The 25,998-nt window shown below is 39.2% G+C and overlaps 1 protein-coding gene across 5 annotated transcripts in view; it reads right to left on the bottom strand.

Moving 5' to 3' along the window:
* The window catches only part of ENOX1 (ecto-NOX disulfide-thiol exchanger 1), a 361,330-nt gene that overhangs the window by 308,395 nt on the left and 26,937 nt on the right, over positions 1-25,998 (bottom strand). The window contains exon 1 of one of the 5 annotated variants that reach the window (XM_084530078.1): positions 21,576-21,710. The exons of the other annotated variants lie outside the window; for them this stretch is intronic. The gene's annotated coding sequence lies outside the window, so the exon portion shown is untranslated. Of the gene's footprint in view, positions 1-21,575; positions 21,711-25,998 lie in introns of those variants that run through there. 5 annotated transcript variants of the gene reach the window in all.

The following is a 25,998-nucleotide window of genomic DNA, read 5'->3' as shown; positions in this document are numbered from 1 at the left end:
ACATTTGCACCTATTCAGTAGTTCATTTTGGACACAGCAGGGAACACATGCCACACTGCAATCCAGTTCTTCCATGTTCCAGGCTGGCTCGTCGCTTGCCTTCCCTCAAACCATTTTCTCCCTTAAGCATTTTTCTCAATTTGTCTCAGAAACCAACAGAGCAAACCTAAGGACTGCTATTTTCACCAGCGCTTCTGTGGAGTGAGTTACTAGGCTGAGTGGATGACAGGAGCAAGCATAGGTTTATTTTCTGGTTTCCCAACCCCATTTACTTTCCTGTGACAAACTAGAGGTGTCTAGGAGCAGCAAATTCACCACAGTTCAGCCACGAGCAGGAGGAATAGCAATATCAGACCATGCAACACCTTGAACTGATTGCTTCGAAAATGAACCAGCTGTTCCTTTTGTTCCTTAAATCTGTAGATACACATACGTATGTGTGTATAGCAAATTAACAATGCAAATCATACTCAGAAAAATCTCTGACATCTACTTAAAATCTTGCTACTAATTACAGATGTGATTCAGACCAGTGATGTATTTCTAATTAGCACAAATAATCTGTCCTTTTTTTCCTTGGAGGAAATTAACGTGGCCTAACTAGTGAAAATAAAACCAAACTTCATTCTAAAGACTGCTGCTTCATACCCTCTAGGCAGTTTTTTGCTAGCTCTGGCAGATCTTTATTAATGACCCTATAAAAGCATCAATACTATCTAAATAAATCCACAATTTTCTTCAAATATCATCATCTGTAGATCTCAGAATGCAGTTTCCATCAGAGATTGTGTGCAGGCAGGCTTAAGCTTGTAATATTTACAGAAAACAAAAACAAGAAAGCACTCTGAGTTATGCATATGGAAATGCCATTAAAGAAACGTGCAACTTTTCTATGTTTACAGGAAGTGTCACTGGAAAAGAACAAACAGAGTCATGGCATCAAAATCTGCCCCTTTATAAACATATAGAATAAGTCTTCTAAACGTTGTTTGCTAGATGTGAGAATGACAACAACAAAAAACCTTTCAGTGAGTCACACTACTCTTCTAGGAATAATTAAACTAGAAGACTATTTACAGTGACCTTTCTAGTTTACTTTACAGTTACTGATCAAAAGTACAGTGTCACCCTGTGGACACGCATAATCAACTTTATTTTCCATTCTAACTGAGAAATGGAGCTGTTAATGTCAAGAAACATTAGAAAGAAGCTGCTCTACTGAAGTTGCTCCATCTAGCTAGCATCCCAGTGCTAGCTGGTGACAAAATGCCACTCTGCACTACATGCCCGAAGGAGTGCAGGGATTTCAAGGTAGGGGAAACCCAAATCACCACATGCCCCACTCCCATTAAACCCATTAAGGGTTCTATTGGCCCATCAAAGGGGTGGCTCTATGCCCACAGGGAGCCAGGAGGCACTGTTAGGGAGGAACAGCCATGGGAAACAGAGGGATAAGGGGACAAAAGTGTTTGATTGTTTATAAACAAGTGGCTGATCAGAGGCCGCAGCCAGGCTCTGTTAAAGGGTGCCCAGCGCCAGACCAGGGGCAGTGGGCACCAAGGGGCAGGCAGGAGGCTCCCTCTGAGCACCAGGCAGCACTTCTGTGCTGGGCAGGCGGCTGAGCACTGGCCCAGGCTGCCCAGCCTGTGAGGGCTCCTCTTGGGACAGCGGCACAAGGCGCCTGCACGGGGCTCTGGGCACCCTGTGCTGGGGGGCCTGCTGGAGCAGGGCTTGGGGCCAGGGGCCTCCACAGCTCCCTGACAGCTTCAGCTGTGCTGTGGTTCTGTGATCAGTATTGTTGTCTGGCTATGCCCTGCCCTGAACAGCTCAGTCTGTCCTGCTTCCTTCAGGGACCTGGGCAAGCTAGGTATGTGGGCCCACATGAACCCAGTGAGGCTCAACAAGGCCAAGTGCAAGGTGCTGCACCTGGGCTGGGGCAAACCTAGCCACGAGCACAGACTGGGAGAAGAGCTCACTGAGAGCAGCCCTGAGGAGAAGGACTTGGGGTTGTGGTGGCCAAAAAGCCGGGCAGCAGCCAGCAGTGTGTGCCTGCAGCCCAGCAGGCCAACTGCGTCCTGGGCTGCACCCCCAGAGGGGTGGGCAGCAGGGCAGGGAGGGGATTGTGCCCCTCTGCTCTGCCCTCCTGAGGCCCCACCTGGAGTGCTGCGTCCAGGGAGGGTGTGGGGCTGGGAGAGCGGGGCCAGAGGAGGGCCATGAGGGTGAGCAGGGGCTGGAGCACCTCTCCTGTGAAGGCTGAGGGGGCTGGGGGTGCGCAGCCTGGGGAACAGAAGGTTCCAGGGAGACCACATGGCAGCCTATCAATGCTTAAAGGGGGCTTGTAGAAAAGATGGAGAGCAACTTCTTGCTTGGACAGACAATGACAGGTCAAGGCAAAATGGTTTTGAACTACAAGAGGGGAGAGTTCATTGCTGCTTGTGTTTGCCAAGTAGGTCTGTACATGTTGATCTGTGTTGCTGACCACGTATACAATATGTGTGTACATGTTGCATATGTGTGCCTGTGTGTGTGCCTGCTGGCACACTACTGCAGGAATACAGCCCAGCCTCACTGCTGGTCAGACCTGGAGGCGTGGGGCTGTGGTAGCCTCATCTCAGCTGGGCTGCTGGATTCAGCCTCATCATAACATCTGCAGGTTCTCAAGGGATGTGTTATCCAACATGGACAAACTAGTATTTAGTTGGAAACAAAGCAGTGTGATCAGTACTGGCAACTCACAGCCAACTGCCATGGTCATGATCCTCTCTCAGTATCTGTGGCGTAGACAGAAAGACCAGACTGCAGGATCAGCACAGTCATCTCCAAAGGATCTTTTGTTTACAACAGTTGAATGACTTTTTTTTTTTCTTTTCAAAAAAGGATGCTAATTACCTAGTGTCTGCTCTTGTGATCTTGTGTTATTTACTTCATCTACACACAACAGTGCATTCTTCTAATCGACACCAAAAAAGGAAAGGAAAGGAAAAGTTTCTGGTCATACCAGTGCACCACATCACCAGTTTATACTTTTGTTATTTTGCTCAGTTAAAACTATGCTTCATGATATGCATATATACAAGGGAATATGCTCTTCTGTGTAAGAATACTGTAATCCTTGGAAAAGAGACCACATACCTGGGACATCTCGCTCTGTCATCTTGACTATCTTAATCACTATATTAAAAAGTCACATTCGTTCTTGTTTTCTCTTCTGGCCCAGTAAATTTTGACTTCTGCTCAGCCTAACAGTTTCAAGAGAAGTAGTGTGGCAGCCTTACTTCTCTTGAACCTACTTGACTGTACAGTCAAGTTCGTACTTGAAGTTTGACCCTTCTCCTTAGAGAGGCAAGGATTATCTCTGGACTTGTCCAGACAAGGGTAGGTTGGGTTCATTTCCCACGTTATGGGTGAGTGAGCAAGCCCCTAGGCTGGAAGAAACTCACCATTCCCTTGCCCTGTGCTGCACTACTAATCTCTATAGGACAGACCTACATCTGGAGAAAATAAAAAATAAAAATAAAAATAAAAAGCAATCAAAAACAACACAACAACAAACAGCAATATTAATATCATAAGAGGATAAGAGATTTCTGGGCATGAAGACAGTGTCCAGCAAGTTCCCCCTAGCAGCCCCGAGGACAATATCTAAGGTTCACATTCAAAATCTTACAGCTTATTGCTTGGCATACATACACAAACACTGCAAACTGGGGATTACTGTGAAATCTATCCAGAGGCACCTCAAGTTTAGAGAGATGAAGTGCTCCAAGGGCTGTTCAAAGCAGAGGCTGGAGCTGACCCCAAGGGTAATATCCTGCCTCCTGTCTGCAGTAACTGGGAGCCACAGGTCACTGTTTGTGGACAACTCAAAGCCAGATAATCTGATCTACTTCACAACAGCTTTATGCTTCCCTTACTTCAACAGAGCTAGCTTTGATTTGTACTCAAACAAGACCAACATCAGATCCCTGGTTTACAGCAGCAAAATGTCCCACAGCACCAAAAGAAAGTTAGAATCCCATGCCACATGCACCTGAGCCAAGTAAAGTCCTTCCTCTGTGTAAATAACTGACCAAAGAGGACTGCAGCTCTTTGCTTTATGCCTGGCATTTCCACTGTAACAAATAATTTTATTATTATTATTTTTTATTTTTGTGGGGAACACAGACAGTAGCCGATACATGTCACCTTTTAACAAGAACAGAGATATTTCCTTGCCATGAAAAACAACAGCATCAGCTGAATAAGGAGAGTCTTACAAAGACATCATGAATTAGCAGAAAACTAGTTTGGAAAGATAAGATATTAAACAATTTCTGTGGGGAATAAGAACACTGGAGATTATTTACTTTGCTTTAATTACTTTGGCACATTGCTAGATTAGTTTTTGTACGCTACTAGATTTTCATACCATCATTTTACAAATGCAAAGAAGCAAGTTCATGTTCTGAATATTTAAAGTTCGATGTATCTGTATTATCTTGTCCTGTGCTGGATTTTCTGCCACTCAATTCACAAATAAATAAGAGGCTTATACCTTCACTTATATCTTTGCTTTTGAAATTATTATTATTACAGTAATGCAAGCAGCAACCTTAATTTCTAGGTATGTCTTTCTGGCTTGCCTAGCATCTATCAACACGTGTTTTGACAAGAATCCACTGTTAACATATGCAATACCAGAATACTTGATAATCATGAAGTGTCACTCATGCTTCCCATCTAGATCACATTAGGTCATCCTCCGTTCTCCTGGAACACTTTATTTTGATGGAAAATTGATAATAAGGCAATTTCCAGAGGGTTATAACTTATAAAAACATAGTGTAACATTTGAAAGAAGTTTCCCTGAAGGCTTTATGAAGTGTTTAATAGGCTCTATAGTTATGGACCATATTACTGCACAACTAATAAAATGGCAGTTTTAGGCTTTTGATTAAATAGAGCACAAAGAAACCTGTGATAAAAAACAACGCTTGTCTCACTGTTTTGATACTATTGTGAGATTTATGAGCCCCTACATGCAGGATTTAACTGGTCAACCTAAAGATCCTGTCTTATCCTTGACTCTTTCCTAAATCCAAACTATTTCAAGATTGTCATTTGCAGGAAATCTGAAATGTTCCTGTCTTGAAGAGCTGATTGCACCTGAAACAACTGGAGACAATACCATTTCAATACATTTTAACATCAACAGTCTATTTGCGAAACAAAGCTCTATTAATAACATGATTGTGATGCAAAAATTCCCCAAACTAATTTGTCACATTTTAAGATTAGCAGATTTTGCCATAAGTACTGTTAAAGAGCTTTGGAGTTGCCTGCAGCACTAATAGAGCAGGGGCTTTGCTTTTTTATTCTGTGCGTGTGCAGTGTCTAAGACAGTAAGTCCCATTATTATAGCTCCCCCATAAAGAGAAATCAAAAAAAAATTAACTATTATAATATTTTTCATTACAAATACTGACCAAACAGTCAAAACCTATACACTCATAAACCATTTAAATTGTAGTGTACCCCACAGAAGCTTGAAGGATTACTCCACACAACATGATGACAGAGTTAATTTATAGCCAACTGGGAGAAATTAAAAGGTTCAGGTTAATTATTGCTTTACAGCTGGGCTTGAGGCATGAAAAACAGAGCAACTGAGAAGAGTTCAGAGATAAGCAACTGCAGCTTCAGCTCGTCTCCTCCCTGCTACACTCAGGCAGGGCATCACGACAGGGCTCTTCAGTCAGCAAAGAGGCCACTTCAAAAGTCCCTCTCCTCCGATAGCTCGACTCTTTGCTCTGCTCTTCACTGTGCTTCCCATGGCCAACACGGCCCCATGACACATGGTGAGCCTTTCTTTATGGCTGTGTTGCTGCCTTCTTTTCTCTGCTAGGTGTTTTCACCTTCTCCTTTCAAAGGCTGCCAGATTTTCAATGTGCCTGTCCTTCACAGTACAAAGTGAAGAGTGGATCCCACTCACCAAGTGAACTGCAGAGAGCCTGTGCTGTGACTCTCATCAAAGGGAAAATGTAGATGAGCTCCTGGTAGAACTAGGCAACATTATAAAAGTACTAGTTTGACACTGAGGAAGATGGTTCATTGCCAAGGAAAAGGAGAACAGCAAAGGCAAATAAAGGCTCTGGGAGATGGGTATTTATGGAGCTGTTCTTTTTTAAATGTGTGTTTTTTGCAGCATGCAGTGATAGAAACATGAAAGGAAACTACATTATAGTTTTTACTAAATTTACTGGCTACAGCAAGCAAAGAGGGAAAGTGAGCAGAGAAAGATGGTCACACATTTGTAGATGTATTCCTATATATTTTGAATAACATGAATCTAAAAATAAAAGTTATCTTTAAAAACTAGTTTCAAATTACTTAAAAGATAATACTTGCTGTAAAAACACAGATTGTTTGGCATGATATGTAGGAAACAGGCATCTAACCAGAATTGTGTTTAAATCTTGGTGTTAGAGGTAAAAGGATCCTAAATCTTCCCATTGAAGGAATTCACATTTGGATACCATGACAGGGTATGCTATCAGAACCAAAGAGAAAAAGAACCCAAGAGAAGATCAGAAGTACTTTTTCTATGGGAACTAGAATACAGAGTATCCAGTATGCTCAAAATTCCTTCAAAGTAGGGGAAAAAATCTGTAAATGGGGAGTCTTCCTGAAAAATAAATAAATAAATAAATAATAATGATAATAATAAAATAAACAGACTAGATACTGAGATACTTCCTTGCTAAGAAAGTGTACAACTTGGTTACTAGTCAGGCATCTCTGAAATGGCTGTGATCCATGAAGGAGACCTATCCTGGGCTGATGCACTAGTACCAGGTATGACTGTGTGTATATAGAGGGTATCCCAGAGTATAGGTACAATCTACCAATTCATCTTTCTTAGGAAACACATGTATTCTAGACCTTACTTAGGGGCTCAGAGGAAACACAGACAAGGCAAAGACCAGGAAAAAAAAAATAAGGGAAGCCACAAAAAGTAAAGGAACTCACAAAGAGCAGGCAGAAAAGATCTCTGGAGTTGGCCATCTGCTAAGATCAGGGAAATGTGACTGTGTGTATTAATTCCTGGCTTTTTCCATATTTGAGTAATGAGCTCTGTGCCAAAACTAAGGGCTTGCAGCAGGTTCAAGCACAGCATCAATTATTTGCTTCTATGACATGCCATTATCAGAACCTTTCACAAAGCACCCTACCGATTGATGCCTGCAACTCCATCACTGGCATGTGGTGGAGCCATCACTGGCACAATGGCATCTGTGCTTAAGGTAAAATTCCCAGTCCTTACTATTTTTCTAATTTAAATTTGCAAACTTGGTGTCAAAGGGACATAGTTTGGTCAGCAGGATTTCCACATTCCTCGAACATGCACTTCAGCCAGCATTTCTTTGACCTGTTCTAGTAGAGCTTCATGATCCTCTAGCTGAATTGGCTCCAGCTCACCACCAGGTTTGGTGGAGGAGACAGAACTCAGTCTTTCTGTTGACAACAAATGTTCCAGGGTTGCACAAGAGTTGCCAAGAAGCACACAGCAATTTCTCTTCACTAATCCCAACAGTAGCACTGACACTGATTAGCTCTCAAAGGAATCTAGCTAAAGATCATGTCCTCCAAGCTGAAAAGAAGAAATAATCAACAGGCAATGCTGTACTCTTTTTTTTTTTTGAGATAAAACTTCAAGGACAGGGCTCTCTCTTTTTCTCTCTCTTATGTCTTGCTGTTGTAGATATATAGACAGATGGATATAACACATTGCTGTGGATTTCTATTTAACATTATTTTCATGTTTATTTACAAAAACAAGATTAAAAAAAATAATCTGCAGCACTGAAGTTCTATGTATAGAAATCCAGAGATAAACTTCAAAAACACAGAATAACATATATGTACTAGAAAAAAACAAACAAACATGCAGAGCAACAATCTACAATTCCCAAGCATACCATTTCACAAAGGGCTATCCCACAAATTAAATTATATTTGAGGATTTCTTTTGAAATTTTTAAATAAAAAATATTTTAAAAGTAGCACTATATTAAACTTTTTTTTTTTTTCAGTGAATTTCTGGAGAAAATGGCATACAATATGAAACTGAGAAATTCTTTTTTTTTTTTTCATCTTTAAAAAAAGCATGTTAAGGAAAGATTTTACTGCTACCTATGCCTACCTAACAGGAGAGTATAGAGAAGACAAAGCCAAACTCTTCCCAAAGATGTACAGTGATAACACAAAAGGTAAAAAAAAACACAACTTGCAGTAAGGGGCACTCTGATTAAATGTAAGGAAAAAAGCAAATCCCAAGCATAAGGATGGTCAGACAGTGGAATGCATGCCCACGAAAGCTGTGGGATCAGCATCCCTGGAAATGCTCAAACTCCAGCTGGACAATGAACAACTCCCTGAACAACTTTATCTAGTTGGTCTTGCTTCAAGCAGGGGTAGGACTAGATGGCCTCCAGACAACCTCTGCAGCCTAAATTGTTCTGACTCTATGATTCTTTGCACAGAATAAAAAATAATAATAATAATAAACTTGTAGAAAAAAAAATAATAAAGACTATTCAAATAGCAAAACCTGATCTTTTGTGATATTTCCTTTTATCACTGGAAAAATTCTAATGTAAAATACAGCAATGTACTGCTGCTAATATCCTTCTGCATCTACTATAATAGAAATGCACCTCTATTGCATAAATCATACGTGACAGAACATTAGGTCTTTAAATAACACAGTGAACACCAGAGATCATGCAGAAAAGCCATCCTTTGGGCTGTTATTAATAGGAATCGAAACTGCAGTATGCATCCTCCCACTAATTCCATTTGATTAGACGTGTTACAGGCATACACTGGCCCTCTGAGCCTTGAAAAGGGAAAGGTCGCACTTTGCAGATCTTTTCCTAGCACTGACGAGTGAAGCAGTTCAAAGAGAAAAATGGCAGTTTCACAACTTGAGACTCCCAACCGAATGCCAACACTCAAGACTGAGATGGAGCCTCTGGAGCTACAAGCACAGAGTGTTATGGTACAAGTGTAAGGGACAGGACTTCATACACATAAGGTGGGAGATAAAAAAGGATTACAGTGATTGGTGATTCAGGTCCAGAGGAGGACAAGGAGTATGTATTCACCCAGAGTTTACAATTTCACTTCTGCTTTATCCAGCTTTGATAAAACATCCTCCACATACAGGAACTTGGCAACATACAAAGGACATGAAAGTCCTTTAGTCTGGCTGTGGTCCTGTGTTTCCACTATGGAGGTCCATGCTCAAAGCCCTATTCCCCTTTTTTGAAGGTAACATCAGAGAAGTAACTCCAGCTGGTTTAAGTGTCAGCGTTAACAATTTTACTGCTGTTCACAATAGACATTGTGGCATTTCCCATATGCCTGCTGAGAAGCCAAAAGTCATAGTTGCCAAAACTTGCAAGGTTCAAACCACCCCAGTGCAGTGGAATTTGTTTAGCATAACACCCTCTTCTTCTAAGATCAAGAAAATCTCAAGTCTGGCACTGTGACCTCATCAATACAATGTAGAATCAATTTATTCAAATGGAAAATAAGTACTTAGAGATCAAGCATCCTAAGCTGCCACATCTCATATTTATGAAACTCATGGTATCATAAAATTCTGAAATAAGCCACAATTCTCAGTCTGCTACATCAAAGTGTGGCTGATTTCTAAACCCTTGATGAGGAAACCAGTATGAGCACAAGGAGTTTGGGTTAAGAGCTGTAGGGCTCTTATTTGCTCTGTCATGAGTGAAATTGTGTGTGGCTGAAATGGAACTGAAAGATCATAGTAGTAAGTCTTATAATGAAATCTGACAGAGAGCATTCCAGTCCTATACAATAGACAAAAGTGACTGGGAAAGTCTCATCTTCAACACAGGCTTCAGCTGAGAAGTGCTGAGGAACAGAAACACAGTGGCTGATGCCAACACACCATTATAACCACCACTGTCACTGCAGCAAATAGAAAAATTATTTGCTAAATCTATAAAAAAATCTTTTAACTCTTCCCATTTGTGATTAAACGTTTTTCTGTTTTGGATCTTAAAGACACCAAGGAATTTGTTTTCCTTATCAAGTGGGCAGCATCATGCAATTGAATGGACTGGAGTGGAGGGAAAAAGGGGAACATATCTCTTTACACGCTGATTCATTACATTAACTGAAAAAATAATTTCAGTCAGAATAGAGAAATAACTTTTTTTTTGTGGGGATGTACAAAGAAGAATGATATTGAGAAGGGTCTAAAAGCTACCAAAAAACTAATTAAGAAGAGCATCAAACAAGAATAGCAAATGTGTCTACTGGAAGTTCTGTGTGTCCACAATAAAATATTGGAAATAAACTGAAGGAGTCAGATATCTAAATAAAATAGTATTAAATTCAAGTATCAGAGAGATATAGTAATCCATGTATCTAAAACAAAAATATAACGAGGTACTGTTCATTTTAAAGGCCTGGCAGTGGAAAAAGGGTACTGCATTGTACATCAAGAACATATACAATTGATTGAGTTCCAGGCTGTAAAAAAATCTGGATCTTGAGGAAACCTCAATGCCCTGATTACAAAGTGGGTTAGAGAATTAAAAAACAGGAACACTCTCATGGTGGATATCTATTGCAAACCACCAAGGCAGGGAAATTAGGGAAAAATGAATTTTTGAAACAACTGGCAGAATCATCCATAGTACAGGACTGGGATAGCTACTCTCACATCTGGGAGTAGTTGAGAAAGAAACATATCAGAACATTTTGTTCAGGAAAAAAAAAAAAAAAAAAAAAAAAAAAAAAAAAAAAGGACAATAAACTACAGTCAGCTTTTGATATAGAAGCTAAAGCGAGAAGCTAGTAAAGGACAGAGGGGAATAGGACAGCTCTTCTAACATCACCATAAAGTAACTGAGCTCATAATCCTGAAGATGCAAAACCAGAAGTACTTTTCAACAGCAGCCCTTAATAAATGATTAAAACACTAACGTGGGTGCTGTCTAGTTGGAAAAACACTCAGAAAACAATTGCTGCAATCACAAAAGAGCAGCATATTGAGCAGGACTCCACCGACCTGTGCTTCACATCCAATGCTATTCAATATTTATATCGATAGCTGAAAGAGTGGAATAGAAAGTATGTTTATGAAATTCATTGATGACACTGAGCTCCAAGAGACTCCAAGTGTCTTGGAGGGCAGGATTAGAATTCAAAATATTATGGGTGGATTGGAGAAATGGAATTGGATTCAGGTGCAAATTGCAGACAAATTATGTTTACAGTTAACAGAGAACTAGTCGATACAGTCATTGGTGTTTGGAGAATCTAAAAAGACTGCATCTGACCTTCAGTAAGACATCCAATTGTCCTAGGTCAGATGCACATTCATGTGTGCCAGCAACATGCTGTAATCAGGGTCAGTTCATAGAGAAACATCTGTCAGATTGATTTTTTTCACAGCAATTCCTAAGGGTTAGAACTTGTGGTAGGCACACAGAGACACTTGCATCTCCACATAGCATGTCCTCTTGGTATCCCAGTACAGACCTCCAGAACCATTAGCAACAGCAAAGAAGATGGAGCTCCACTGAGCTCCTTATGCCTTCTTGCAAAGGTTTAAGAAATGAGATGAGAGCTGATCAAAACCATAGCCACATGGCAGGTCCTTTCGTCCTGCTTGAGAATGACTCTGAAGTGAGACCATAACTATTAAATTGTGAGAGCACAAATACCATGCTGGTGCACCTCATTCACTAAAGCTCCTCTGCTTAAATAATCTAGCTTCCCCTCATTTTTTTATTTTTTATTTTTTTTTTAAGACAGACACTGTTATTAGTACAGTGGTTACCTCTGAGCAATCTTTCACTAGAGATATACAAAAAAGCAAATCCAACTCAAGCTTTGCACCAATGTACCTTGCACTGCACTTTTCAATGATTTTCACAAACATCTTTGTCTACTGAAGTCAGGTGATATATATGAGAAAACTGAGAAATGAGAAAACCCTTACTGAGTTCTACAAGAATAAGGCCTTCTGACAAACAAAAGCTGTGAAAAGTCAAAGTTTGTCCAAGTGTTTTTATAATTACATAGAAAAAATATGCCACCAAGTATTGTAAAACAAACTTTCGTATGGTATCCACTTCATTTACTTTAAATTTTAGTGAAGGTGTCCACAGTGTGTCTGCATGGGCATTTAAGATTTCAGAACTGAGTCCCATTAGCCAGAGATTCTGTATCTGCTTCTGAAGAAACCATCATTAACAAATCTCATCTGGTCCTCAGAAGCCCTCTTGGATGCACTTTCACAATCACTTGAAAAAGGCAATCAGTTAAAATTTCACACAATAAAGACAGATGACCACATGCATGCTAGATCAAACAGATTGCTGAGATAATTGAACTTGTCCTCCACCCAACTGTTTATAAAATGCAAAACCTAGCTCTTTGCTTATTTCTGTGGGAGCAAAAACTTTAAAGGGTCTTCAGAATTTACATTTCAAACTGGTAAGCAGGGTCTTTTTCATTATCTTTATTTATTTTAAATTATTCACCATACTTCAAACACTCCAGGATATTCTTGCTAAAGTTAAGTGGCTGAAATTTATACAGCTCCATATAAAGACATTGAAATGCCTCATTAACTCTTTTTCCTCCCCAGGAATGTTCTCTCCAACAGCTATATACATATCTCTATCTATCTATCTATCTATCTATAGTTGAGACTTTATTTTCAGTTTTCTTAGAATTAATTCAGTTCATTAACTTCTGAACAGCTCACACAAGCCCCTGCAAGCTGCAAAAGGCCCTTTTTAGCCAGTTTTCTGAAACTCATGCACTAAGGACACAGCAGGAGGTCACTTTGTTCAGGTAAATTTCGTTGCCTTATAGTAACAATAAGGTTTGGCTGTGCAAATGAGAAGTTGCATTTCAATCTCAGGAAACTAGCCTGTGTAGTTTCTTCTTGCTTCCCCAGTCCCATTCTTCCACAAGAGATCTTGGAATGTTGGATGATCTCAGAAAAATGTCCTGATAAACGATAAAATGCCTGAGAATAAGGAGGAAAAGACAAGCTTCACATGATAAAGAGGAAGAGGAAAAACATCTTTGCAAATAGGCTTGCTACCAAGAGAAGAAAGCTTTAGAGCATGTTCATGAGCAGATGGTAAGCTAAATACAGAAGTAAGCAAAGAAGCAATCCAGATAAAGAGGAAATACATATTGGAATAGGTCAAAAAGCAGAGGGCATTCAGAGCTTTCTCAAGCATCTGTACCCCAATGCACAGAGCCTGACCAACAAGCAAGAACTGGAAGCCTGTGTGGAAGCAAGGCTCCAGTATCACCAGAATCACAGCTCTGGAACAGCATATGTGACCAGAGTATTGCCACAAATGCAGGCTGTTTGAGAAGGAAAGGCAGAGAGGGAAAGAATAGGGTGCTGTGTTTTCTGTTAAAAAAGTTCCTTGACTGCACAGTGCTCCAGCATATAAAACTAGAGATGTGTCTGTCAAGAACCTCTGGATGAAGAGCAGAGTTTCTGTTTTAGACCACATGATCAATGAGATGAAATGGGTTTTCCTGTGAGTGACTTGTAGAAGTCTTCTGCTTGTAGACCCTCTTCTTCATGGAGGATTTCAGCTCCTTCAACCATCTGCTGGGAGGAAAACAGCACCATGCAAGTTTTCCAGGCAGTTTCGATACTGTGTTGATAACTACTTCCTGATGCAAATGCTAATAGGTCTGGTGAGGGATAATGCTTTGTATGACCTGCTGCTCAGAAACAGGAAAGATTTGGTAACAAATGTGGTCTTAGATGGCAGCTTGGGCTTCAGCCAAGGTGAGAAAGTTCATGATCGAGAATAAGACTGGGAAGCTGTAGTCAGGACTTGGGACCTAAGAAGCTCAGGAGGCAGGTGGTAAGGAAGTACCCAGGTGAAGTCACCTGGGTGGCATGAGATGGAGAGGTGCCCAAGATATCTGGTTGATGTGTTAATGAAAATGTATGGAAAACTTAGGAATAAATCATCTTTGTTATGTAGGAAAAGGCAGGGAAAATAAGAGTCAAAGACCACAAATAGCAGGTTTTGAGGTCTGTAGAGTACATTTGAAAAAAATTCCTCACTAGGAAGGTAGTGGAGGACTGCAACAGGCTACCCAGGACAGTATCCATCAATGAAAGTTGACAGACCCGAAGCAGTGCTGGTAACAGTCCTGCTTTGAACAGGAAATTGGACTAGAAACCTCCAGAGGTCCCCTATAGCTAACATTACTACGAAGCTATGGGGAAACTCACAGTCTGTTGATTTTGCCAGCAAAATCCATGGATTTTAATCTTTCCTCAACTCTTTTTGTATGTTGGTTCTTTGTTTTGTTATTTTTATTTGTCACCCAACCTCTGAGAGTAGGATTAAATCCTTTTGGCTGTACTGCAGGTGAGTTCAGTCAGTTGAGCAGAGAGAAGTGAAAACAGGAAGCCAAGCCACATGGTGAGCCTTACTTATCCAACTCCGAGGTTACTCACAGAGAAGGAAAGGTCTGGCAGCAAGCCAAAAATGCCAGCTTTATCCCACTGATGCTCCCCTGCAGCACACAAGTTTTCAGCTCCCCTTTCAGACCATATTCAAAAGGTCCTTTCATACTGTTCTGCAGTACTGCCCAGGGTCTGGCCCTTAACCCTCACAGCAGTCACTGCTAATTCCAAATCCCTGGTAATAATATATTAGGCACTAAAAATGAGACATGGAGCAAGTACATACAATAAAATAAATCTCTGTGCATAACCCTTCTGAATGTTATAAGACAGTAATACCTGAAAGACTCCAGTTATTCAGCTTTGTTTAATTTCTTTAATTAAAAAATGATAATACATTCACCAGTACACTATTAAAACAGAACTTATCAAAACAAATACATGAATAGCTGCATAAAGAATACAGAACCCATTATTCTGGACCAAAGATGTGTTTCTTTTCTGCTCACTAACTCATAAAGTTAACTTATCTTCCACAAATTACTAAGATCTAGCATAAATTCTGATGCTTCTTTTTCCCATGTATTTTATGCCTTTATTCTTCTTTATTGACAAAAATTCTTTTTAAAGTGTCATTAGAGACATCGCTCAGGATTTCTTAACATGCTGAGCTGCCATTTTACAAATTATAGTACTAAATAGAATTTACTTCCTTAGTCTATCCATAAGAGTTTAGGACTACAGCAAATGGCTGATCTGATGACCCAAGTTATTATTTGTGTATTTGTTTTCAGATGCCACTTGGGACCTTCAACAAAGAAAAAAAATCTGTTGGATTTTAGTCTCACACAGTACGAGAAAATCTCTCAGCAACTGAAACAGTAATTGGTTTGGTTTTTAAAATAAAATCTGCTCCAAACACACTCTATAGTGTGCATTGTCAGTTCTTCTTTCCTCTTCATTTCAACAGCTTTGTGCCAGTTTCTATAAACTGATGATCTAGATCCTAGAAATGACTGAAAAAAGGGAATTCCTTGTCTTTCTCAGTACCACTGTAATCCCCACAGAGGCTGTGTTTTCTTCACTATTCTTTGAAGTTTGCCTTACAGAAATCATCATTCTAGAGAAGAAAGAAATGTTTGTCACCTCTACAAAAAAAATGTATATTTACTTAACCATCAGTATGACATATGCAAAAGTTCTCGTCTACATGTATTGTTATTTGCTATGTGGTCTGGAGATAACTTTGTTGTTGTTGTTCTCATGGTGTCTTCAAAACGTTAGAGTATATTCTCATCTAAAATACAATGTCCCAACAAATTTGTAGCCTTCTGACAGTCATTGTTGTTCCCTAACACACATGCTACTCCAAATCACTTTTTTTCAGGAACATTGCCCCAGTCCTACATTCCACTCTAGATACATGATAAAATATACACAAAGGTTTAATGTAAATTTTTGCTGAAAGTCTCTCTTAATCAAGCAGATGCCAAATTTCAAGTGGCCTCCTCATTCCCCACCAGCTTCTTCTGGGGAACTCAGAGCATCTCTGTCCTTAATCTCATTCCATTCTCCATTCATACCTTATCACAGTACAACATCAACAAACCAAAATTCCCAGGGGATGACACATAAATCTACTATCTCTGCTCTTGGCCTCCCTTCTACTGTTTCCATTAAACCCTCTTCCTGTAATGCTAACATCCCCCTTCTATTCCTTCTCCCTCCCCTACATAAGATGTCTTGCTCAAGACCAGAATAAATACAGACCAGTAAAATAAAGCAAATAACTTCTCCTATCTCAGCTCTCCATATCCTCCTCTAATCACTCTGGACAATATCACTGCCTTGCCTGTCACGCAAACTACAACAAGAATAACATTTTCAACTCTGACAGTCTCTCAAATCCCAGTTATGTGTCAGTTCTACATAACCTCTCTATGATAGAGCCTTTCCTATCCATTCACACAGCTCATGTTCCTGACCAAAACTCTCATCAGATCCATCAGCACAGGCATCCTCTCTGCACTTGACACGCACAATCTTGCCTATATCATACCGTGTTGCAAAGGTTGTTTTCCTTTATCATTCACTTTAACCATGTATCTCCTCTTTGCATCCCTGCCTTTGGCACATCCAGCATAATTTGTTCTCACTTTTAAGGCTCTTTATGCCCATCACACACCCAATGTATTTTCTCACTCTTTACGGTGATGTCAGCTCTTCCAGTATTGCCAGCTTCCACTGTCTACTAGCTTAACATTTCAAGCAGAATCCATGAAAAATGTTTTGCTGAGATGCCTCCAAAATACGTGTGTTTTTTTTTTTTTTCCCAACATGTTGAAAACTATTGTTTATCATGCTGGTCAATACTGTCTCATCATTCCCTTGTACTCCCCCATCTGTCTATAGCCATCTGTTACCTCTTACCTCATATTCCTTTGGTTGCTTTCCAAACCAGCTTACATACATCTTTGTTTTGTGTCTACATACTGTTACAGAGAGGACCCTCATTCATGATTTGGGTTCCTGGGTACTAAGACCAATAAATACTATCAATAGTCTATGAGATTTCATGCATGTGCATAAATAAATTAGGATTACTATGTCTGAGACACCTAGAAACAACAAGATGATAATGGTGTCAAAAGATGAGGCTGTTTTTGTAGATCCTAAGCTCAAAGTCAACTAAACAGCCTTCTTGGTGATGTGAGAAGAAATACATCTGGGAAATTCAGACCAGAGCAAGGAAGATTCATATTAGCTATACTGCTTATAAAATACATATACTTGTATATACATGTTCACTTATATACATACATTTTTGTGGCTATACACATATATTCAGTCAGAAAAACAAAACCTAATATATTTAAAATATACTCTGGCTTTACATTTCAGCATATATCTTTCAAAGATGGCAACACCTTTTCAAATTTCAGAAAGTGCAAAATCATCTCTACTTTTAGTATCATTTCAGACAAGCTCAGTTCCAGCTAAAGGATAGACTAGCAGTGATTCACCACTTATGAACCAACAGAAATCGTAGGGAGGCAAAAAAAAATTTATATCACAATTTCATACACAATTACTTTTAAAGCATTCTTAGCCAGATTATGTTAGCTGCTAGCTTGGCAGGTCTTTTTTAAGGCAAGTAGTTTAATGACTGGTCAAGGACCTTGCAAGAATAACCAGACCTGATTTTTTTACCTGCCTACAAATGATGATCAGACAATATGATCTTTAACTTCACCTTACCATCTCCATTTTAACAATCCTGTCTTACACACATGTGGATATAGGTGGATGTTCTCTCACTGTCAGGCTGCACTGAACATGTCACAGTTTGAGCCCAGGTCACTAAGCAAGAACTGCATACACTACCAACATAAATTACACTGAACTGCAAGGGCATGCATGCAAAGTAAAAGACAGCATACACTTAATTGGTTGTGTAAGACAGTTTAACTCTCTGCTTCATGAACCAAATTCTCCCTCTACAACATACTAGGAAGGTTTCCCATCTCTCCTTGTTCCTTCTAAGCCCCTATTCTATACGTTCTGAGAAGGGAGAAGAAGGCTGCAAAATGGCAAACATCCAAGGGAAATGCAAATAGTGTGGAACAATAATGGAAGTTAAAAAAAGTGAGAATAGGAACAAAATGCTTGCAGTTTTCTGTTTTCCCTTGAGAAAATCCAGCGCAAAACACAAATATTAGAAATGCTAGACTAAATCTTGCACTAAAAGCCTTTAATGTTATAGAGGTTACAAGCCACATTCTGACATTCTGTCATGGTGTGTGCTGCATGCCTACACATAACAAGTGCATGCTGAAATGAACTACAATGAAATATTCAAAATACTGCTCCAAAAACACACAACCACCACAAATAAGTGCCACTGGTCAGATAGGTGAATCCTCAGTATTTACAGACCCACAAAAACATGCAGGTAGTTTTTTCACTTGCTTAATCCCAAGAGAATGCCGGAAGGCAAATGGCTTTCAGGCATGAAGTGTTTCTTTTTGTTAAATCGTTGTCATCGTGTTAAGCACAGTTTTGGTATAAAGTACACCAGACACATTTATAAACAGAAAACAAATAGAGATCAACTATGTGTCTTCTCAAAATTGGCTGATGATATCAAAGTAGCAAGGTGCAGGCACAAGAAGAAGAATATTGAAGTTCAATTTATTTTGAATTAAATTACTTTGCCAATCTCCGAAACTCATTTAGCAAAGTGCTCTGCTCCACCAAGTATATATCAAGATATGAAGTGGTTAAACATATTGGAAAACATGACATTTAAGATTATTGTCTGGTAAAGAGATGACCTTTATGAAACAGCTACACAACAGAAGGTAGAGCTACTGAACAGAAAAAATATATATATATATTTAACATACAATAGCAATGTAATTAATAACACACATTACCAGCATTTTCAAAAAAGTAGCAAATAGTTGAATTTAGACCATTCATTTCAACATGCTAACTGTTTTCTTTAAAGAAGAATCAAAACCAGAGGAGACAAACTGCATTTAACAGCAGACATTTTAGCTATTGAAAATGACAGGAAAATAAAGCATGCCAAGATTTCTATTTTTTAAAGAAGTAATTGAGTCAGAGAAAAATCTACATTCAAGTATTAATAGTTCAACACAAATTCACAGCAGCATGCAACTAGGCAAATCAAAGGTACTGACAAATAGTACATCTGACACTGTCCTCAACTAACCCTATTGTGCCTAAGGACTATAGCATGCATAATATATACAATCACATGTATTTTTGGACACTAATGTAATAGACAACAACAAAATGATCTGAATAGCTAATTATAAGACACAGTTTTCAACTTTAACACTTTGCTTTCCTTTTCTGAATTTAGTCAAAGCTACAATGTTACTTTTTTCTGGGACCCAACAATTCAGTTTTGGTACTCTCAAGACTCCTTATTCTCCATTTTAAGGACAGGACTGTTCCTGTACAGAACAACCATTATCTAAAAAAGGGACAGAAAGCCTACCAATGAGGACTGAAGATATCATCATTATAAGAAGGAAGAAATGTTTGTGGAAGCAACACTGTCTGTGCCTCCTGCCAGCCAAACTACGCAAGCATCAGGTTGTTCTACTCAAGGCCTTTAGTAAACCCACGCTTCTGAGACATCATGAAAATAGTCAGCCCTTGGCTGAGAAATTTGCTAACGTGCAGTTGCATGTGAAATTCATTCACACCAAAAGGTTATGTGTTTAAAAATGGGCTAAAATCTCTAATAGGATCTTGGCAAATACTCTTGAGGTACTTCGAAGTCTGATGTATCTCAGTGAGAGTGTCTAGATCCAGCAATATGCCTACGTGTTTGCTGAAATGAGCTCCAAGTCATACCAAGCCCATAAATAAAAAAGAAACATGATCTTATTAATTCCTTTAGCTTCCCACAAAAGCAGATCTTCCCAGAAAATAGCAGCAAAAAAAAATAAAAAAATAAAAATCCTTACCTACATTACAAGGACATGCAAGAGCATGAGCTATCTTTAGTAAGGCAACATGCAGGTAAGCCTCAGGAATCTCAGATTCAGAAGGCAAGGTCCTGACCTAGCAAGGTCAGCTAGGCTTGCTCTCCCCTTATCCTTCCTTCTCATGCTCTAGCTGGGGTAGAAGAAACATTTCTAAGTAGCTGGATTCACACATCACACTGAACCCATAGTGGTCAAACTAGATAATTCCCCAGATTCTTTCCTAACTGTTCATGGAAAGCTTTTCTTTCTCTTTGTGGATCACAGTGGCATTTCCCAACCTAACACAACTAGCATATGGGAAATACTATGTTCATCTCCTCCAGAATTCACTAACCTATTCCATTTGTAACCAGTGTGGCAAAAGCCACAAGGTTTCTTAGCTCCTCCAGGCAAAAGAGCACAAGAAGAGGACTAGATGAACTTTCCTTGGCACAGCCTCTTTCAGGAAGCTGTTGTTTGCAGGTTGAGGAAACCAAAGCTGACGGTTGAAAAACAATAAAGTTTGCATTTCATTTCCCCCTCAGCATCTGTACATGGAGAAGGTATGCAGAAGGCTGAGAGGTAAACAATGGAGATGAGTAATACATGCAATGCACACACTACATACATACAACCCCTCAATTTTAGAATACTTAAATTATCCTCCCAATTTTTAGTGGAACCATTGACTAGGCTTCTGGATATAAGAAAATAAATGGTCAGGATTCTAGCTGATATTTACATCTATCCTGGGCAGCTACAGAATGATGTATGAGCATGTCTGCAAAGCTGAGAAGGAAATGGTTCAGCTTTGTAAAATTAGCAGCTGCTGACCCATAACTAATTTACAATAGCGGTATTTTTCAAGCTTATTAATGAAGTAGGATACAGAAATCCAAGATACTGCATTAAAATGTTAAGTACAGCAAAGGCACCTTCCTAAGCAAATCATCAGGGCCACAGCATTATGGATGCTGTCTATAAACTTTGCAACAGACTGAAAGAATGGAAATGAAAACTTGTAATATGAAGCCTGTTGGGTTTTCATTACTTTCTCTCCGTATGCTTTCAGCAGTAACTTACTAAAAGGGCATTTTATTATAAGTTGATGGGTCATTTTGTGAAACTGTGACACTTTAGTCAAAAATAACTCACTGAAGAAACACTCACTGAAGAAACAGCATGAGTAATAGAGCCACTTACCACACAAGTAAATAAGTGCAGATTTTTCCTGCAGTAACTAACCACATCACAGAATAGTTCAAACTTTATTCCACATATATACAGTACCACATTTTAAAATGTTGCTCATGTTTGTGCTGTTTGATCACAAGTATCTGTGAGTGTGAGATTTTTGATTGCTGTCTTTTCCTTCGGGTGATGAACTGTACTGTCAGGAGCCATCATTATTAATTGCAGAAGTTTAAGTCTTTGAATTTACGATCATTACCAGCTCAGGGCATCAAATGTTGAAAGTGGCGCACATCTGCTGAAAACCTTAGCAGTGATTGACTTGTTATAAAAATTGCTTTGTGAAGACTACAGGACTTGATTATCCTGGTGCTGCATTGCACTCATGTACTCACCACTAGTACTTCTCTGCACAACTCCAAAATCTGATTCTGTACGCTGCTGCCTTTTAGTTACTGTTCCTTGTTGACTCTGTTATTTGCTGTCTCTGCAAGGACAACTTCTCTGTCCTTCTGCCTCTTCGTGGAAGGATTTCTTTCCTTTCCTCTGTCTTCATCGTCCCCCTGTAATGCCACCAAGAGGCCACTAAACATTTAATCTTTGGAGCTTCTCTGCTTGTCCCAGAGATATGTCACACATTTTAGAGTTGATAATGTTCTTTCCCCTGTGTACACAGGATGTTTAGTGTAAAGGCTGAGGAAAAGGGCAAATAGCTGCTGTACTGATTCCAGGCTTTGTGGCAACACTGATAAAGCACTGCTTTTCTAAACAGCGCTGGAAGACTTTTCAGTGTTCTCCATGTTAGGATACACATGGAGATCCTAACACATGGCCCACCCTACATTTCTGCTGCATACAGTCCACTTTAATACTAGGTTGTTAGTGGACAGGTAGGTAATATCTTGCATACTTTTAAGACAGTCCTCAGGCAGTACATACTATGAGGAAACAACAAACTGATTCAAGGAACTTACCAAACAGACCAGGTTATGTACCTATCAATTTACTTCCTCAGAGATTATGAAAGCATTATGGCTGAATGCAGGTTTCTTAGAGAAAGTTCCTGTACCTTGCTACATTCATGCTGGATTTATGCCAGAAGTATAATTACTGCTAGTTAGCAATATGCCTTATTATCTCAAGGCAATTTTTTTAAACATCTAATTCTGGAAAATGTCCCCCACAAAATATTAAGTCTGATGATCAAATTTGCTCTGCTTTTTCCCCTTACATGATGATTCAAAATTATGTTTTTATCACGCTCCCTTTAATTTGAAGGGAAATTATGCAACTGTGTTACCACTAGCCTGACCTTGTAAAATAGGAGGGACAGGTGTCTCAGCAGGTAGAGGATGGGATGCAAAATGAGATTAAAAGATGAAGCCACCATGGTTCTTTCATGGAGAGGATCTGAAACTGGCAAGTCAACAAATGCCACTATGCTGAAATTACCTTGCATGGATGTGTCACTTTGAGGACCTAGAGGGTGGAAAGAGCAGATAGGCCCCAGAAACAAAGCCAACTGAAACAACAATTAGAAGTGTTGTAGTTTCTATCCATGCAAAAAGACCACTATCACTGCGTATATGAAACTAGATGTTGTTAGTCTTCTCCATACAGTCATAATGCATTATCATGCATGAAGCTTACTTCAGAAGTGTCTCTTTTTATTGTGTTCCTGCTGGCTATCAGGATCACTCTGTTCCTCGAAGCAAAACCAGAGGAACTCTGCCTTACCAAGACATGAAGATCTTCTCATCTGGTTGATGTTGCTTGGAGGCTATAACATCTTTAGCACTTTTATAGCGCTAAAAACATACTGATTTTTACTAGTGCCTCCTTAATTAAAACGCTTGTCATCTCCCCTAAACAAGTGGTGCATCATTTTCACTTTTCCAGCAAGAGATACTTGTATTTCAAGAAACAGATCTTCCCCTGAATGAACATGCAGTTCAGGAGTGGAAATACTGTAGAAGAAAAAAAAATCCTTGATAAACTGTTGTTGTTGTTTTTTTTGTTTGTCTGTTTTTTAATTGGGAGAAAAATCAGACTTAAAAACAAAAGTGCCCCAAATTCCAGCAAGTGCGAAACGTATTTTCAGACATTACTTAGGACTCTTGGGATAAATACAAGGACAAAACAAAGTGGCTTGGTTTATTTTATTTTATTTCTCTTCCCTCTTCATCATGGTGTTCCCGCCTTCCCCTCCCTTACCCCAACTCACATATAGACATTTTAATTCCCTGACCTCTATCATCTTCACTTTGATTTTCAGCATTACTATTTTGTTTCTTCTACTCCTTCCATGAACAACCCAACTATTCTTTAATGCCATTGCTTCCAGAAATAAAAAGAACCCCTACTAAAAAGATCTCCAACCCATTTGTAAAATGGAAGCAACTTCACTTAACAATTCTCTATTGAAATTAATAAAGCTTCTCTAGGGACAAAGGTGGTGAATCACCTTTTCAAAAAAAAAAAAAAATTGCAGCAATTAGTAAGTAAGTTTAATGAGCGATATTATAATTTAATAGTTATACCAGAGAGCTATTAAAATATAGTATCATATATTAAAACTTCTTATTAGCTACTGTGATTTACTAACCAAAAGAGTTGATTGCTAAAGATGAGCAATCAAATTTTAAGCAGCAAGATTTTGTTGCTGTCCTGCTGCTCCATCAGCTAAAATGCATGGATAGAAGGGGCATCTGCTGTAAAATGGACAACGCAGCAAGCTGTCAATTTCATGCCACAAGAAAACCTTGCTTTCTTCTGACTTTTTTCCTCACAGATTGATTAAAAGAAAATACGCATACACTCCTACCTTAGTAAGCCATGCTCTAGACGGAATCATTCCCCTAACTTTGAAAACAGACTCATCAAGTTCAGCTGAACTGCTTCTGTGCTTAAAATATCCATGCATGTGTTTATAGACTTAAACTGTGTAGTATTCTCAGGATAATCAAAATTGATGTACAGCAAATCTCTTCTATATTTATTTAATGTTTTGACATCTCAGGAAAAAGTGTTAAGTGAAATGACAAAGCCCAAACAGCAACAAGAACAAATGCACCACTAAAAAGGCACACAAACTATTACAATGAAACAGTTTAGTTAAGGGCATATGAAATAGTAAATGCATAAAAATAAATGAGGAAAGAATCCCTCTGGAAACAAAATTATTTCAGTTACAGTTTATTTTGATCCCTTTATGATGCATATACATTGTAAATGAAAAAACTTGCAAATTGCCAGCTAAAAGATGTATCAAAGGACTTTACCATCCCTACTAAGTGACCAAACCCACATGATGCTTATAAGACAGCACTTTGTTAATTCAAAAGAAAACGTTCATTAAAATAATGATCATCATCATCATCTAATTGCATATCACTAGAGAATCTTTTGAAATATCAAGTACAACGAGTATCATATAATCTTCTCCTAAATCTAATTAAATACCATGTAAGTATATTCCGTACACAAACATGAAAGACCTCCTCAAGGTCCATTTCCTATATATTTTCTAGCAGTCAGAAGTGTTCATTCCAGGCTGAATCCAAGACAGCAAGAGCTGTCAATGGGCACACTTTACCTAAGTTTGCAGCACTTTAAATGAATTCCTGTGCCTCTCAGTGCATGTTCAAATTCATATTTCTACTCTTTGACACTTCACTTGTGAATGGTGGCCAAAAATATCTTTTCGTCATTACTACCTGGCAGAATTTCACCTACTTCACTCAGACGCAGGTGTGATCACAGAGATCCATTCCACTGTCACTTCTCCACTGAACTGCTGTAATGTTTCCTACTTGCCTCTGACAATGGAAGGTACAGCTCATAAAACATGCAGCCATATGTCTCCAAATGGGAACTAGTGGATATGGAGTGGGTAATATATATATAATATTAAAAAGTCACATTTGTGTTGCATGCTTTAAAATTCTTCCATAACTATAGAGAGTTCAGGTCTGACTGTCCTCTAAGAAATTGTCTTCATACAGCACTAAAAGCAATGTCGATTAAAACCGATAAAAAGTGACTAATAAAATAGCCTACAATACCTAACCTCAAGCTGTTGGACTGTGGCACTTCTACTGAAGACAGCCAGAAACTCTGAGTGTAACATTCCCTTCTGTAAGAGGAAATGCAGGATTTTGCAGAGGCCTTGCCATACCCAAAGCCACAATCCCTTAATTAGAAAGTTCACTTCCTTGCCCAGCTGACCTCTGAGCAAGGAAACAATGGATGAGTGGACAATGGTTTCTGCACAGGGAGTGCAGAGAGAAGGGCTCTAAAGCAGAGACTGGTGTGCATGCTGTCTAGACTAACATGCTAAGGATAAACATATAGACAGACCTCAAGTGTTGCAAATGCACATAAAGAAGCAGTAGTCTGAGTTCTGGCCATAAACTACGTGCAAAGCTACGCTAGTCTATGTAAAGTCCCTTGAATCTAGGCCAGCAGAGAAGAGAAATCTAGAGTTCGCCTTTAATCGCAGACATGCCAGCCAGTCCAAATCAGGAACTGGCAGTCAGCAGCCTACAACAGCTGACATTTATTTCTCTCCCTTTTCTTAAGTGGTTTGCAAAGATATACTTGTGGGCAAGCCGCTACAACAAGCCAGGCTGTAACAAATAGACATGTGTACAACTATAGTAAGATCCTTGTCCACAATAAACGGTTGTAGTCATGCAAAACACTGACAGAAACAGGCATTCACAAGTGGTGTCCTTGAGGACTCCACAGAGCAAGCACCCCTAAACTGGTCGCCCTCTTGCTGATCAGTGCCAAAGTTGGGAACTAGATGGGGGGTGA

The sequence above is a fragment of the Aythya ferina genome (assembly GCF_964211825.1).
Source record: "Aythya ferina genome assembly, chromosome: 1".
Taxonomy (NCBI): Eukaryota; Metazoa; Chordata; class Aves; order Anseriformes; family Anatidae; genus Aythya; species Aythya ferina.
The sequence above is the reverse complement of the archived record's forward strand: the minus strand, read 5'-3'. Positions and strand labels throughout refer to the sequence as shown.